The sequence below is a fragment of the Solea solea genome, chromosome 20 (genome assembly GCF_958295425.1).
Source record: "Solea solea chromosome 20, fSolSol10.1, whole genome shotgun sequence".
Taxonomy (NCBI): Eukaryota; Metazoa; Chordata; class Actinopteri; order Pleuronectiformes; family Soleidae; genus Solea; species Solea solea.
The window spans coordinates 20,219,205-20,232,651 of record NC_081153.1 but is presented as its reverse complement, the minus strand read 5'-3'; the positions used below and the strand labels follow the sequence as shown (position 1 = coordinate 20,232,651).

At 41.7% G+C, this 13,447-nt stretch overlaps 1 protein-coding gene across 4 annotated transcripts in view; it reads left to right on the top strand.

Moving 5' to 3' along the window:
* LOC131447323 (MAP7 domain-containing protein 1-like) overlaps positions 1-13,447 on the top strand; it is a 45,529-nt gene that overhangs the window by 1,012 nt on the left and 31,070 nt on the right. The window lies entirely within an intron of this gene.

The following is a 13,447-nucleotide window of genomic DNA, read 5'->3' as shown; positions in this document are numbered from 1 at the left end:
CACACACACACACACACATATATGTAAAAGGGAAACTATTATCAGCAAGTCCCATTTCCTGTTATACTAATATTGACCTAATGTCAAATTTCAATGCAAATCTGATGAATGTTGACATTCATATGGAGTTTGTCTCTAAATCCTAGAAAACAAATATATATATGTATGTGTGTGTGTATATATATACATATATGTGTGTATATATGTGTATATATATATATATATATATATAGTGGTTATGATTTATCTATTTCTCTATTCTCTATTCTCTATAATAGAATATCTTAGTGAAAGTAGTCCCTGTACAGGTTTATGAAGGGTTTTTATGAAATTGCTGTATCTTGTTAGCTCAAGGGCAAAGTCATTAATAATTCAAAGACCCCTTTTAATTAGCTTTACATCCCACACATCATATTTACCGGACGTCTCCCACCGACCTGTGTGTGAACGGCAGAAGGTGACTTTCTGTTCGGCAGCACCCCCTCCCCCCATTTCTACATGAAGTGGAGAGGGACGAGGATGTAAGGAAGGAAGGAAGGAAGGAAGGAAGGAGAAACGTCTCCGCAGCAGCTTTTTATTCCTGCCATGATGTTCTCTCGCTGTATGTGTGGGTGTCTATACGATGAATGCCGGCGCGTGCAAGAAGCAGAGAACACAGATAAAGGAATAAAATGGCTCCCTTTCGGTCTCCTGCAGGGGAAGACGCTGAAGTTTACGATCCCAGAAAATGTATCAGGATGAGGGATAATGAGTCTACAAGGGCCCCAAACATGCAGGGCTGCAAACCAAGATACATCTATCTATGGATTAGTCATTTGGTCTATAAAATATAATCTAGTTCATCCAACATGGTTTTCAGATGGATTTTCTTGCAGGTTAGGAAAGCAGGCAATTGCCCCAAGTTGAGAGAGGGGCCCTGAAAACAGAAAACTGCTCAGCATCTTAAGATGCTTTCAGCTTAAAGTTGTGGCTGCAAAATTCCACCCACAAAAGCCACTCTGGACTCCTTCAGATTCTGGATTCTGGATTCTGGAAAGTGGGTTCAGTCCATAAAAATGTCAATGCATAATAGCCCACTTTTAAATACTAGCAACACTAGGCTACTTCTGTTTACTTGTATCATGTGCTGTGTCAATAGTTCAGTATTGATGGTTGAACAGCACATTTAAAGGGCAGTTGCTTTCAATTTTTGGGGTGAAATAGGTGTTTGGTCTCGTTTCATGAAGCCCCTGCCGAGGCTTTTATGTCCTGGGCTCCAAAACTTCCTTGAAACGCAAAAGGTGGTCGAATAATAACAAAGATGGAACACTACAACATATTTATTTGTGTGACTGAACGTACTTTGAAAACTGGACACACTAAAGGCGTGTTCCTCTCGGTCAGTCGTCTCGTGTGACCTCACGACTTTAAGAGTCTCGATCACAAGACAAAGAGCGTGAGCCGCACATCCTATGACTTTAATAGTCGTGAAGCGTGAGCTTGGCTAAAGGTAGCAGAGACTCAAAAGATGTTCAGTTTTTTCATCACATAAAGGTAAATGTGTCCTAATAAAATGGTTTTTACAGCGATAAAATGTAATGTTTTAGACGTTTACCAGTGGAAGGAAACCTCCTGGACGTGTTTCTCAGTCACGGTTGTCGACTGTGCAGCTTAATCAGGAGACCTCGCTGTCATAGTTCGCTCATTGAAAAGCTTGACAAGGTATAGCTTTGTTCTGGGGCAAACAAAAACATGAATACATGATCCGGGATGAACCAACAAGGCATGTTTTTTTGGGTTGCAAGCCTTCAGCAGAGAGGGTTGATCAACATGTGACAGGAATGCTCGACGCCGAAAAAGGCCGGGGCGTTAGATAAACAGAAACATTCCTCCTCCGTGACTCCTTTCTGAGCGCTTTGTCTGAAAAAGAAAAGGAAAACCACGACAGTGAAGCCGAGCGACGCTGTGAGAGGTGATCGTCATGCCGCACGGAAATTGATTTATTAGGTCTGAGGCAACCAGAACTTTAGATGTGTCTCTAATGCACACACACACACACACACTCCTCCCTCCTGTCATCCCTCACAGCCCCTGAAGCCAGTCACACAGCGACATGACGCCACTTCATCAGAGGCTGTTTTTGTGCCTGCTGGTGTTTCTGAGTCGACACAAAAGACCAAAGCTGGAGGAGTTTTTCTTTTTAGGCAAACACAGCTCGCGGCCTCTTTTCTGTCTGTCTCTTCTGCAAGTGTTGGAGTTAAACCAAGCCTCTCCAAGACTCGACACGTTCAAAGACTCTCACAATAGGAGTGGCACCGGCTTCCCTTCCCCGAGACAATAGATATTTCTGTGTGCAGCAGGCAGAAGAAACCTCAGCTTTTCTCTCCACACTCGAAATCCTTCATTTCTGCAGAGTCACTGCACTAATTCAGTCAGAGTTTTGAGTCAAACGCTCCTCTGTGGAAGTCATCATGAGACGTGGACTCCCCTCGGCCTCGCGAGCTTCCCCCCCCGGGTCGTGCTGACGTTAGGTTCTTGGAACACAGTCAACGTCACAGCCGGCCTGGAACTGCTGTAGATTTTGGCCTACAAACCTTTCCCCTCTCCATTAGTCATCCTCCATCATTAAACTCTGACACAGAAAGCAGCATTGGTCTGAGGTTTGCAGCGTATAAACGGAGCTCAGTCACTTGGTTATTGTTCTTTTTCACTATTATTGAGTTAGACATGCAGTCATGTTAAGCAATGCTGCAGGTAACCCAGTAATAATCCGATTCTTTAAACCATTTAAGCCATTTCCAGACATAAATTGGGAAGAATGGCTGTGAAATTGGTTCAGGACAAAGAGTTAACTTATTCTTTCACATACAGAGAGTCTGTTTTCTAACACATTCACAACAGCAGGAAGATTTCGTGAGCTTCCATTGTTGCGGTGTCAATTTTACTGCCGGATTGGGCTCAGTTGGATATTTTCTGGAAATGTGACTGCAGAAGTTCTGGGAAATGTCCAGGGTGACATTTTCTTTGTCTCATATAGACAATTTCAGGAAAATGAACTAGTCTGAAAGGGCCTGTACAACTAGCAACTGGCAACATATGCATGTGTTTCTGTGTCTGTTAGTTTAAGCCTCATTCTTATACGTTCATATCCTTCAAGTGTAACTTAAAACGTCTTATTGTTATATGAGAGAGAGAGAGCGAGAGAGAATGTTACCAGTGTGATTTTACTAGAAATTACAATCCATTGTTTAAACAAAATCCTTGATCATCGCCTTAAATGAGAAGCTAACTGTTGTTTACCTCTTAAAAATCAAGGATTTGTTGTTCTTTAAATAATGTTACTAGAAAATGTGTTCACTGACGTTGTCTTGAATTGCTAAACAAACACATTGGACTCGTGACAGTTCAAATATAACGTAAGTGTTATTACTATTACGGAAAAGTTACGTACAAACTCACCTGTTCTCAAACGTCCAGGTGTCTCCTGGTCCAGCTCAGTTTGTCTCCTTCCTTCCGGCTTTACAGTGAGAGTGAGACGGACCAATGACAATGCTTATTTCGTCGTTTAGAGAAGAAGTTTTGGGATTTGCAAAGAAAACATTTGAATTTGCAAAAGAAAGTTGTTGCACATGATTTTTTTTTTGCTTTACAATGCATTCTGCTTGGCTGCACATTAGAAAAATGAAGTCCATAGTTTGAGAAGATGCTTCATTGGTTGAGGAAGTATTCAGTTATAGAAATACTCTGTAACGAGTACATGTTGAAAATGCATGAAAAGACGTGAACATTGAATCTGTACGTTTGTGCGTGTGAAGGTACTTGATAACTTCTTTATATTAATACGGGCTGAGTGCACCACAGATGATGCACCAACATTAGTGGTGATTTCTCTTGATTAACAACATATTTTTTGCATTTGAAATCACCTGAAATACTGACACAGATCTGCTGTTATTGTGTATTATGAAGGAAAGCTCAGAAATCCCTAAGACAAAGCTCGTCTCATGTCCTGCTGTCTGTCAGGGCTCAAGTTCTCACAGATCTGCGCCAACTGTGTCTCATTTGTGTCCCGGGGGCTCGAGTGCTTGTAAACGGTGGTGGGAAGGATGGGAGGGGATGGGATCAGCTATGAACTCTGAGAGAGTGGACGCTGAATCCAGGTTCAGACATCGTATTTTGTGGAAAGTAGAAGAAGAAGAAGAATTAGAAGGAGGAGGAGGAAGAGGAGGAGGAGCAAAGCACAGTGCTCTCCTCTCCACGTTAGCAATCCCTGTGTCCAGAGCCCATAGATCAGCCACGACGCCGAGCGCTCGCGCAGAGGAAATGCTCCATTCTGCTGCTGCACACGAAGGAGGAGGAGGAGGAGAAGGATGTAGCTTCCTGTGAGCTTATCCACAGATTAGTCATGTTTCCCTTCCATTCAAAAAAAGGAAATTAAACCAGTCATATTGATAATCCTGTTCACAGAATAATCCTGTTAGGGAGCCGTGTGAGGCAGCGTTTGGTCATAAAGCGAAGTGTCACAGCATATTTTAGCAACTCCTTCATCTGTCTACACATCTGTGACTGTTTTAGAGCTAATGTAGGGAGGAGGAATGAAGTGGTCACATGATCACCTTCTATGGTTCAACACTTTCTTCAGTCAGGATGACTAAATCTATTGTATGTGTTATTTGGTGATTTGGGCAGATGTTATACAGCCACATCTTTCATTCGCGACAGATGTTCTCTCTCACCAAAGAGACGTGTTCACACAGCTGTCAGGGACGTCGTCTCTCTCTAAACTGCCCTGTGATTGGTCAAGGTCAACAACAGAGTCCTGAGAATCACGAGGGCTTTAAGTCAGTTTCTATGAAAACTTCTAGTAAATGTAAATAAATATACTTTTATCTCGTTTCTTAATTAAAAGAGAGAAAAAAAAAAAAAAGCATGTATTTACTGTGCATTCAAGCCCAATGGAATCAATGAAATAACTACTTTAATAACAGAAAACTAAACAGAAACATTTGCTCTAACGCCCTGGGGAATTGAACCATCAACCTCAGTGCTGCCTTTTAATTGCGCATTGAATATTAGACCTGAAATGTATTGATCGCGTCCTCTGGGCATTTCCAGTAAACCCAGAGACATGAAGTTGAATTCATCAATATTAATGCAGCTGAATTTCCCTCAGACGAGGCCTGATACGATTTAGGTTTCTAGGAGAACGTGTCTCATTATTTTGGGAAACAACTCTCGACAACAAAACATATTTGTTTAACTGGAGCTTGTCCTTTCTTACCCATGATGCTTTGCAACACGTCCTGGATGTTTTAGCTGATATGTTTCTAGAACCTCAGGGGAATCGCTAACAGATGCAAACCCTCGCTTTGCTGCTTTGAAGAGTATGTGTGTGTGTGGGTGGGCATGAGCACACACACACACACACACACACACACACTGGTTTTCATGACTTCAGAGGACATTGCATTGACTTTCCTGGAGACTTACTCAAAACCAGAATTACTACTGGACTAATCCTAATCCCAATCCTGAGCCTAACCTTAACCTAACCCTAACCTCAGCTGAAGTGTAAAACATATCTTCACCTTAAAATGTAGTCATTTGCATTATGGGGGCTAAGACTTAGGTCCCCACAACATAAGGAATACCAGGTACACACACATTAGGACAAGGTTTTGGTCTCCATGAGGACTACATGGTCCTGACAAGGTCAGTGTTTATGCCAGGAAATACAAGTATAAACACACACACACACACACACACACACACATACACACGTCACTCACTTCACAACATCTCAGTCACAGGACACACACTCTAATATTAGAGCAGAGATGATGGTGCATGTTTGCAGCTGACGTGCAGAACAACACAGACAAACATCGCTCATCTTCACTCTTCATTCAACATCAGAAAAACGAGGATATTTTGCCGTCACATGTTTTCCAAACTGTAAATGCTTTTTAAATGGCAGCATTAGTCGGGTAAAGATGCAGAGTCTTCGGCTGGACCAGTCAGTTGACAACATTGTGTTCTTTATTTCCCTGAAATGATCCTTTTAAAGCATCATTACATTTCTTTTATCCAAAGCGACTTACAAGGGAATTGAGTACAACCTGCCAGGGGTGGAGTTGAACTTGCAACCATGAAGTCTTTGCACACAGGGTCTTAACCACAGGCAGTCTTAACCACTGAGCCACTCCACCCCCATCCTCTCTTGGACTGAAGGTGGAGACCAGGGCGTCTCTGTAGACTGAGGTGAAGGAAGGTTCTGAATCCACTGTAGACTTTTATTTATGAAACAAAGGCATGAATGCATTCATCCATGTTATAATTTTGCCTTTAAAGATCAGGATGTTGAGTCAAATGAAATGTCACATTGTGCTGCATAACAGCAGGAGTGATGAACTGAAATACTCAGCTCTTGTTTTGTGCAGTTGATAAAATATCTACTATCTAGGATGAGGTTGATTTGGCATTTTGTTTGAAAACAATTCACGGTTTTCATGTAAAATCTAAAAAAAAAACAGTGTTTTCCCAATCCTGGACCACTGTCCTGCAGAGCCGTACATTTATATAATTTAGTACATTTGAGATAGTTTTAGTTTGAGCATTATGTGTCAGTGTTCAAACTGTGATAAGCTATTATTAAACTTCAGGAAAAATGTTATTTTCTGTCCTGCATGTTGTTGTAGATGTTTTTTATCTACTTTATCTATTTACTTTGTATTTACTTTCAAATCACATCAGCTCTGTCTCACTGATCACAGACTGATCATAAAGAAGTATAATAACCGTTTGCTTCTACAGTGTCATGTATTGACCTGCTGTGATCAGGCTGACGACCCCCGGTCGCACTGAAACCAGACCTGAGCCGAGATTAAACTTAGTCCATCATCACACCTCATCGTCCTGCCAGGTCAACATTAGTCAGGCAGATACAGTTATGTCCTAGTTAATGAGTCCAAAGGAGCAGCTGGAGTCTGTGCCCCGTGTGTTGATTCACACGTTTCCATCACAAACAAAGACCATTCGGTCGCGTTGGTTTATGACTCCTCAGCAAGTAACTTTGGCTCTCTTAAAAAACAGATTTCTGTGTCAAAACAAAGTTAAATAAAGGAAAAGACGGAGTATAATTTGTGCGTGGTTTCTCCCACTCTTTAATTCAGCGTATGGTGAGGGAAGCTGATGGTCTGCAGGGAGACAAATAAACAGCGGCAGTGGAACTCAGAGTAGTTCAGTGTTTCTGAACATTAGCCCCACTTTTATTGAGACAAATCATATTAAAGCTGCTGTCAGTGATGTCGTCGTTTGGTTAACTTCCTGTTCACTTCCTCTCCGTACTCAATTATTCCTTTCATGAACATGTTTGACGGGGACATTTATGAACTGACAAACAGCCCAACATCACATGCCTTCTTTTTTAGTTCTGGCTCGTGATTGGATAATGTTGTGGTGGACTGTACTTTTAAGGATTCTGCTGATTTAGAAATTTAGATCAAGCCTTTTTTTGTAGCTGCTATAGAATGATTTAACCATTCAAATTAAATCTGCCCCCACTATCGAACAATAAATCACATTTAAAGACCCACCGCTTCTCCTCAGCCCTCACTTAAGTATAAGGATATTTTACCTGGATGTAGCTAAGTAGATTTTTTTTTTAACCATTTTATTATTCTACTAGTGCCACAGTTTTACTTTTGTCATGTTTTGTCCTGCTCGTCACTGTTAAAGATCCAATATGCAACATTCTGCATATTCTGCAGACAGTGACTTCACACTTCTGATTTCAGAAATTCTAGACCCTGGATGAAAAATTGTGCGTTCAAGTGTTTGTTGTTTACTGAGTTCACTGGAGGAGTTCATCTGAAGACTCCCCCGTCCTATTCATGACTTGTAAACCTACATTTTTCTCAAAGAAGTTCCTGTCGTGATCATGACTTCCCCTTAAATGGACACAGCATGCAACGAGCTGCTCGTTAGTGGCAGAAGGATTTTTATAAAGCTTCCAGTTTCTAAAGTGAGCTCAGACTAGGGCAGAAATAAGACCAGGGTTAACCCTCTTATGACCGTCATGATAATCATAATAATTATTTTGATTTTATGGCTGTAGAATTAGGGTCTTTCTGCATGGAGTTTGCATGTTCTCCCTGTGTGTGTGTGTGTGTGTGTGGGTGTGGGTTTTCTCTGGGTTCTCCAGTTTCCTCCCACGGTCCAAAAACATGCAATATGGGGATTATGTAAATTGGACACTGAATTGACCCATGAGTGTGAGGGTGAATAGTTGTTTGTCTCTATGTGTGTCCCTGTGATGGACTGGTGACCTGTCCAGGGTGTGACCCGGCCTATTGCTCTATGTCAGCTGAGATTGGCACAGCGCCCCCTGCGACCCTCATGTGGATGATAAAGTGGTAGAAAATGGATGGATGGATGAGTGGGCTGTGGATGAGTGGGCTTTTTTCCAAAATAGCTTTCACTTTCAATATCTATTATTCAACCGTTTAGGCATTAAGGAAATGAGAAGCTGACGTCAGAAACGTGTGGTGGTAGTGGTGGTGTGAGTTGTCTTTCAACTGGAAGGTTTTGGGTTTGATTCCCGGCTCCACCAATGCCGATAGTGTCCTTGGGCAAGGCACTTAACCTCATGTTGCTCCTGACGGCTGTGCCAGAAGTGTGTGAATGAAAGCTGTGTGATAGAAAATACTTAACTGATTAAAAACAACTTTATTATTAAGATAAAGTACAAGGATTAAAATCAAGTATCAATCAAAAGAAATAAAAGTCAATAGTAGTAAAAGTAGTAAAACCCAAATGCAGATTATCCAAAAACTTTTTTAACTGTGAGTTGTTATGTGGTGACTAGTGGAGCTCAGTTATTGCTTAATGGACATTTAAAGCAGTTGACATGCACATGTTTACCCTTTCATGTCTTGTGTCTCTCAGTCAGCAGATATAAATGCCAGCTCAACACTTTCATTCCCTTCTCTCTGTGGTATTCAGCCTGAATAGAAACATAGCTTGTGTTAACTTTATTTACATCATGTGTTTTGCCCTGTTGTGGAGGATGAGGTCACGGCTGAGGAAGTAAAACTCCTCAAATCCAGTCTCGGTCACAACAGAGAAGCTTTTTCTGGGATGCTCTAAAAATCTTCTCTTTCCGTTCTCACTGCGTTACCTTTGACCTTATTATTTTAGAGCCAACACTGAGCGGTGGAGTTAGAGAAGAAGGAAAATGTGAATAATAGATAATCCATGTATGATTCATGCTCGGCTCTGTTGAATATCTTTGTGACTGGGTAACCCACTTCTCATCTGGAGACCTCACAGGTTCACAGAGCAGTAACATCCTGTCGGCTCCTCCCACTCCATTCTGATGATTCTCAGTCCTCAGCAGTGATTAAAAACCACACATGTCTTCTTCTTATTTAAATCAAAGGCCCGTTGTTTCAAACGTTACTCAGAGCTTCAGCGACAGATTTATACACTTATCATTTTAAATGAGTCGTGTGAAATTGGAAAATCTGACAGGTATAAGAGTGACTCAGCGAAAGGTCAGGTTCACGTCTTGTCATAACCGCACAATCCAGGAAAACGAAGAAAAAACACCTTGTGATTCAGCAGAGGGTCAGACCTGAGGGGTCTGTAATTAAAATCAAAGCTCCTCTTCTTTCATCACAGGCGGCGTTTTCTCCCTCTGTGGCAGTGATTAGTACCTTTGCTTGTTGCTGTTGCTGCAGCCTGCAGCTCATTCTAAACACAGCTGTTGGTCTGGTGACCTGCACCGCCACAAACTTGGGGGGGGTTCAAAGGTTTGTGCGGCGTTTGTTTGCGAAGCCGGAAGTTTTTCTGTGCCTTCTGTGGCAGTTTGTGTCGTTGACATTGGGCTGATTTGAAATCACTTCTTTACAAACACTGAGGCGGGAAAAAATGTCATTAAAATTTCACACATGCCCAAACCAGAGGCGTGCGTTTTGGCTGTTGTTGCTCTCAGGAATGTTCTTCCTCTGGTATTCCCTGGAGTGTGGATGCTTGTTGCCCAAGGGTATTTCCGCTTTTTTTTAAATGTCCACAGTGGAAGTGATGGTGGTGTGTGCAGGGGTTTTGGCTTAGTGTTGCTGTTGCTGCAGACCTAAATTCCGACAAATATTAGCTCATGGTGCATAGCCCTGCTCTGCTGGTGACTCAGGATCTCTGGTCTATGATCCAGATTGTTTGTTGGTCTGTTTGTTTTTTTTTTTGTATAAATTTAAATCTATCTTATGTATTTACCTACCTACCTACATACTGTACATACTGTATCTATCCTATCAGGTTTAATGTGTAATGTTGCAAGTTTCTGCAGTAACTTTTAAAAGAAATCAAAACAAAAATGACATTTTATCCTGTTGCTTTGTCTCCAAAAACAGGTTTTAATCTCTTCCCTTTGATTTTGGAGGATCTTGTCGTCGAGACACATGCATTCAACATACACACATTTGATGTACTGCATAAACATGTACGCGGGGGGAACGTGAATGCCAGGGATTCCTGAGGTTGGCTTGACCCAGATCCAACATGTCCCACTCGTAACGCACACACACACACACACACACACATGCATACATTACTTTAAACAATAGTGTGACCTGCTTCACATGAGGCTCTGCATTCCTGCAATGTTACATCTCTAATTTGACGATATATTCTTTCTACACTGTATATTATAAATACATCTCAAGTAGCTGTATAGGAGCTACACAAATATTCATTTCACTGTCCTATTGTTTAACCGCAGTTTGTGTCTTTTTCATACTGGAAACCACAGGCTCAGTTCATTTCAATAAACTGCATGGGAATAATCTCCATGTTTTGATGTCATGAGACAAATACAGCTGGTTGTGTGATTGTTCATGTGACACTTAAAGCACAGGGTATTGACTGTAAAGCTTTGTTTACACTTAAACTATGTCATTAATGATGAGCTGTGAGGCATCCATGTGTATGATTTTTGTCATTGTATGTGTCTTTTTGAATTGAACAACAGAGACAGGAATTGAAAGGCAATGCTGAAGAGAGAGTGACAGAGAGAGCGAGCCACAGAGGTGTTTTGATTAAAATCAGTGTATGCCACCATTTTAATGAATGGGCCAATCTGACACTATGGATAAGGATGTACACACCATGGCTGCTTCACATATCCTGCATCTGTTTGTAAGTTCTTTGTGCATCGTCTCAGAAAGTACCTTGTGTCTGCAAGATGCATTACTATCATGAACTGTGGGGGGGCAGTGTAGAGTCAGTATGATGAATAGTTCAAATCCGCAGTTACCTACATCTGTTGTTTTCTGGTCGTAAATGCCGTAAGTAGTGTACACAACAGGTGTGTGCTGCCATGTTTACATTGTGGTATTCTGACACACTGAGAGCTCAGGTGAGTTATCCTCCAGTACCACACATGGTACACAGGCAAGTAACTTTGTGTACAATATTGAAAAGCAAACATATCGTAGACACATAATAATGAACGTATGACAGGGTTTTACTGTTGTTTGACGTAGTTCCTTCTATGTCCTTCTGTTCCTAAATCTAACGCAGAGAGATTGTCAAACTGCAGCCTCCTCATCCCACAGCTGTGGCACATCCGTAGCCTTTATTCTTGCCGCCTCGCTTGTGGCTGTGAATCTCACAGGCTTAATCTAGCAAGATGAATGAGATGCAGGAGTGTTGAACAGTGGCCTGCTGTGTGTGTGTGTGTGTGTGAGTGAGACTGTAATTACTTGTGTCTGGCCAACTTATATAGATGTTAGTTAAAGGTACAATGTGTAAAATGTAGGTGGGTTTGTTGGTAGAAATTGAATATTCTACTATAATATATATGTGTGTATATATGTATGTATATATATATATATATATATATATATATACATATATACATATATATGTAATACTAATGAGGTCATGGGGGGGTGGGGCTGGAGCCAATCCCAGCTGACATAGGGTGGAAGGTGAGGTCACATCCTGGACAGGTCGTTAGTCCATTGCAAGGCAAACATACAGAGACAAACATTCAAATTCACACCTATTCTCAATTTGGTGTGTCATATTATTAATCACTTTGCATGATGCTTTTTGGACTGTGGGAAGAAACCGGAGAACCTGGAGAAAACCCACATGCACAAAGGGAGAATGTGCAAACTCCACACAGAAAGGCTCTCAACCGCGAGTCGGAACTGGTGACCTTCTTGCTGTGTGGCAATTAAAATCATGGATGTGAATACAAGCCTGTGGTTCCATTCATACTTAAATGAGGGTCCATTTCAGTCTAGTTTTCCATGTATTCTTACTCAGTCTCATATTGCACTCCAGTAGAAGCAAGTTTCCATGGATACTGTCTTCTTCTTTGTCTCTTTGGACCAAAACAAGATCGTGTCACCAACTCAATAGGAAATTGGTGTGCTATAGCAGCGCGGAGTAAAACTGCAGGTGTGCATGGATTTGTCTGCGTAGGATCCGCACAGCACAGAAATTGTCGCGTGTCAATTTTTAATCAAAAGCTTGCGAAACAAACCAAGATGAATTCATTTCCTGAATAGCCTGGGAAAGGGAGGAGTGCATAAAGGAGTCCGATCTGCTATCTCACCATTAGATGTCACTAATTCTTACATACTGCACATCTAAAGGTTATAATACATCCCAAACCCTGCACAAAAATGTGTCTAACATTTGTGGGCTTTCATTTTTACTTTTCTTGCCATATTGTCAGGAGCATTTTAAAAGGGAATTCTGGGAAATGTTGTGCATTAGTCCCTGAACCACTTTCCCAATCAAAACACCTGTGTTTCCTCATTTGTCACAGGCTGTCAGACCGTCATTGGTGAATTTCAGCTGTGAGTGTATAAATGTGTGGCCTCAGTTTGGCAGGTCATCATCGCGAATATGGAAGCTCCACCCACTTTTTCCCCCTATAATTGGTGAATACACTGTCCATGCCAGATGGACTTGAAACTCAGCAGCAAATGTTTCCCACATACAAAACAAAATAAACGTTGTTGCCCTGGTTGTGTGTGCCGTCAGTATAGTGCCCCACATGCTGCTGTGGCTTGTGCTCTCCGAGGTGCCTCGACAGAGGCCAGCCCCTTTTATGGTGGACAGTCTCAATATGGCGCACATCGCTATTTATAAAGTGCTTCCGAGTCTGCGACAGTGGCACAGAAACCTGAGATGAGAGCGGACAGTTGAGTGAGGGAACGATGGGTGAACATCGTGTTGAGTTTATGTTTCTGTGTTAAATGGAGTCTGTCACATTAGTGCACTTAAGCACTTACTGACTTGACACCGAGCGTGTTTTTCTGAAATGCCGTGTGACGTTTCGCTGTTGTTGCAGGAAGTCTTATAGTGAAGGCTGCATTTGTAAACGTGTTAAAGTTTGTGTCTGTGAAGGTTCTCAGTCGTCAAGGTCATAGTCGTCTTCTGTAGGTAGCTGTAA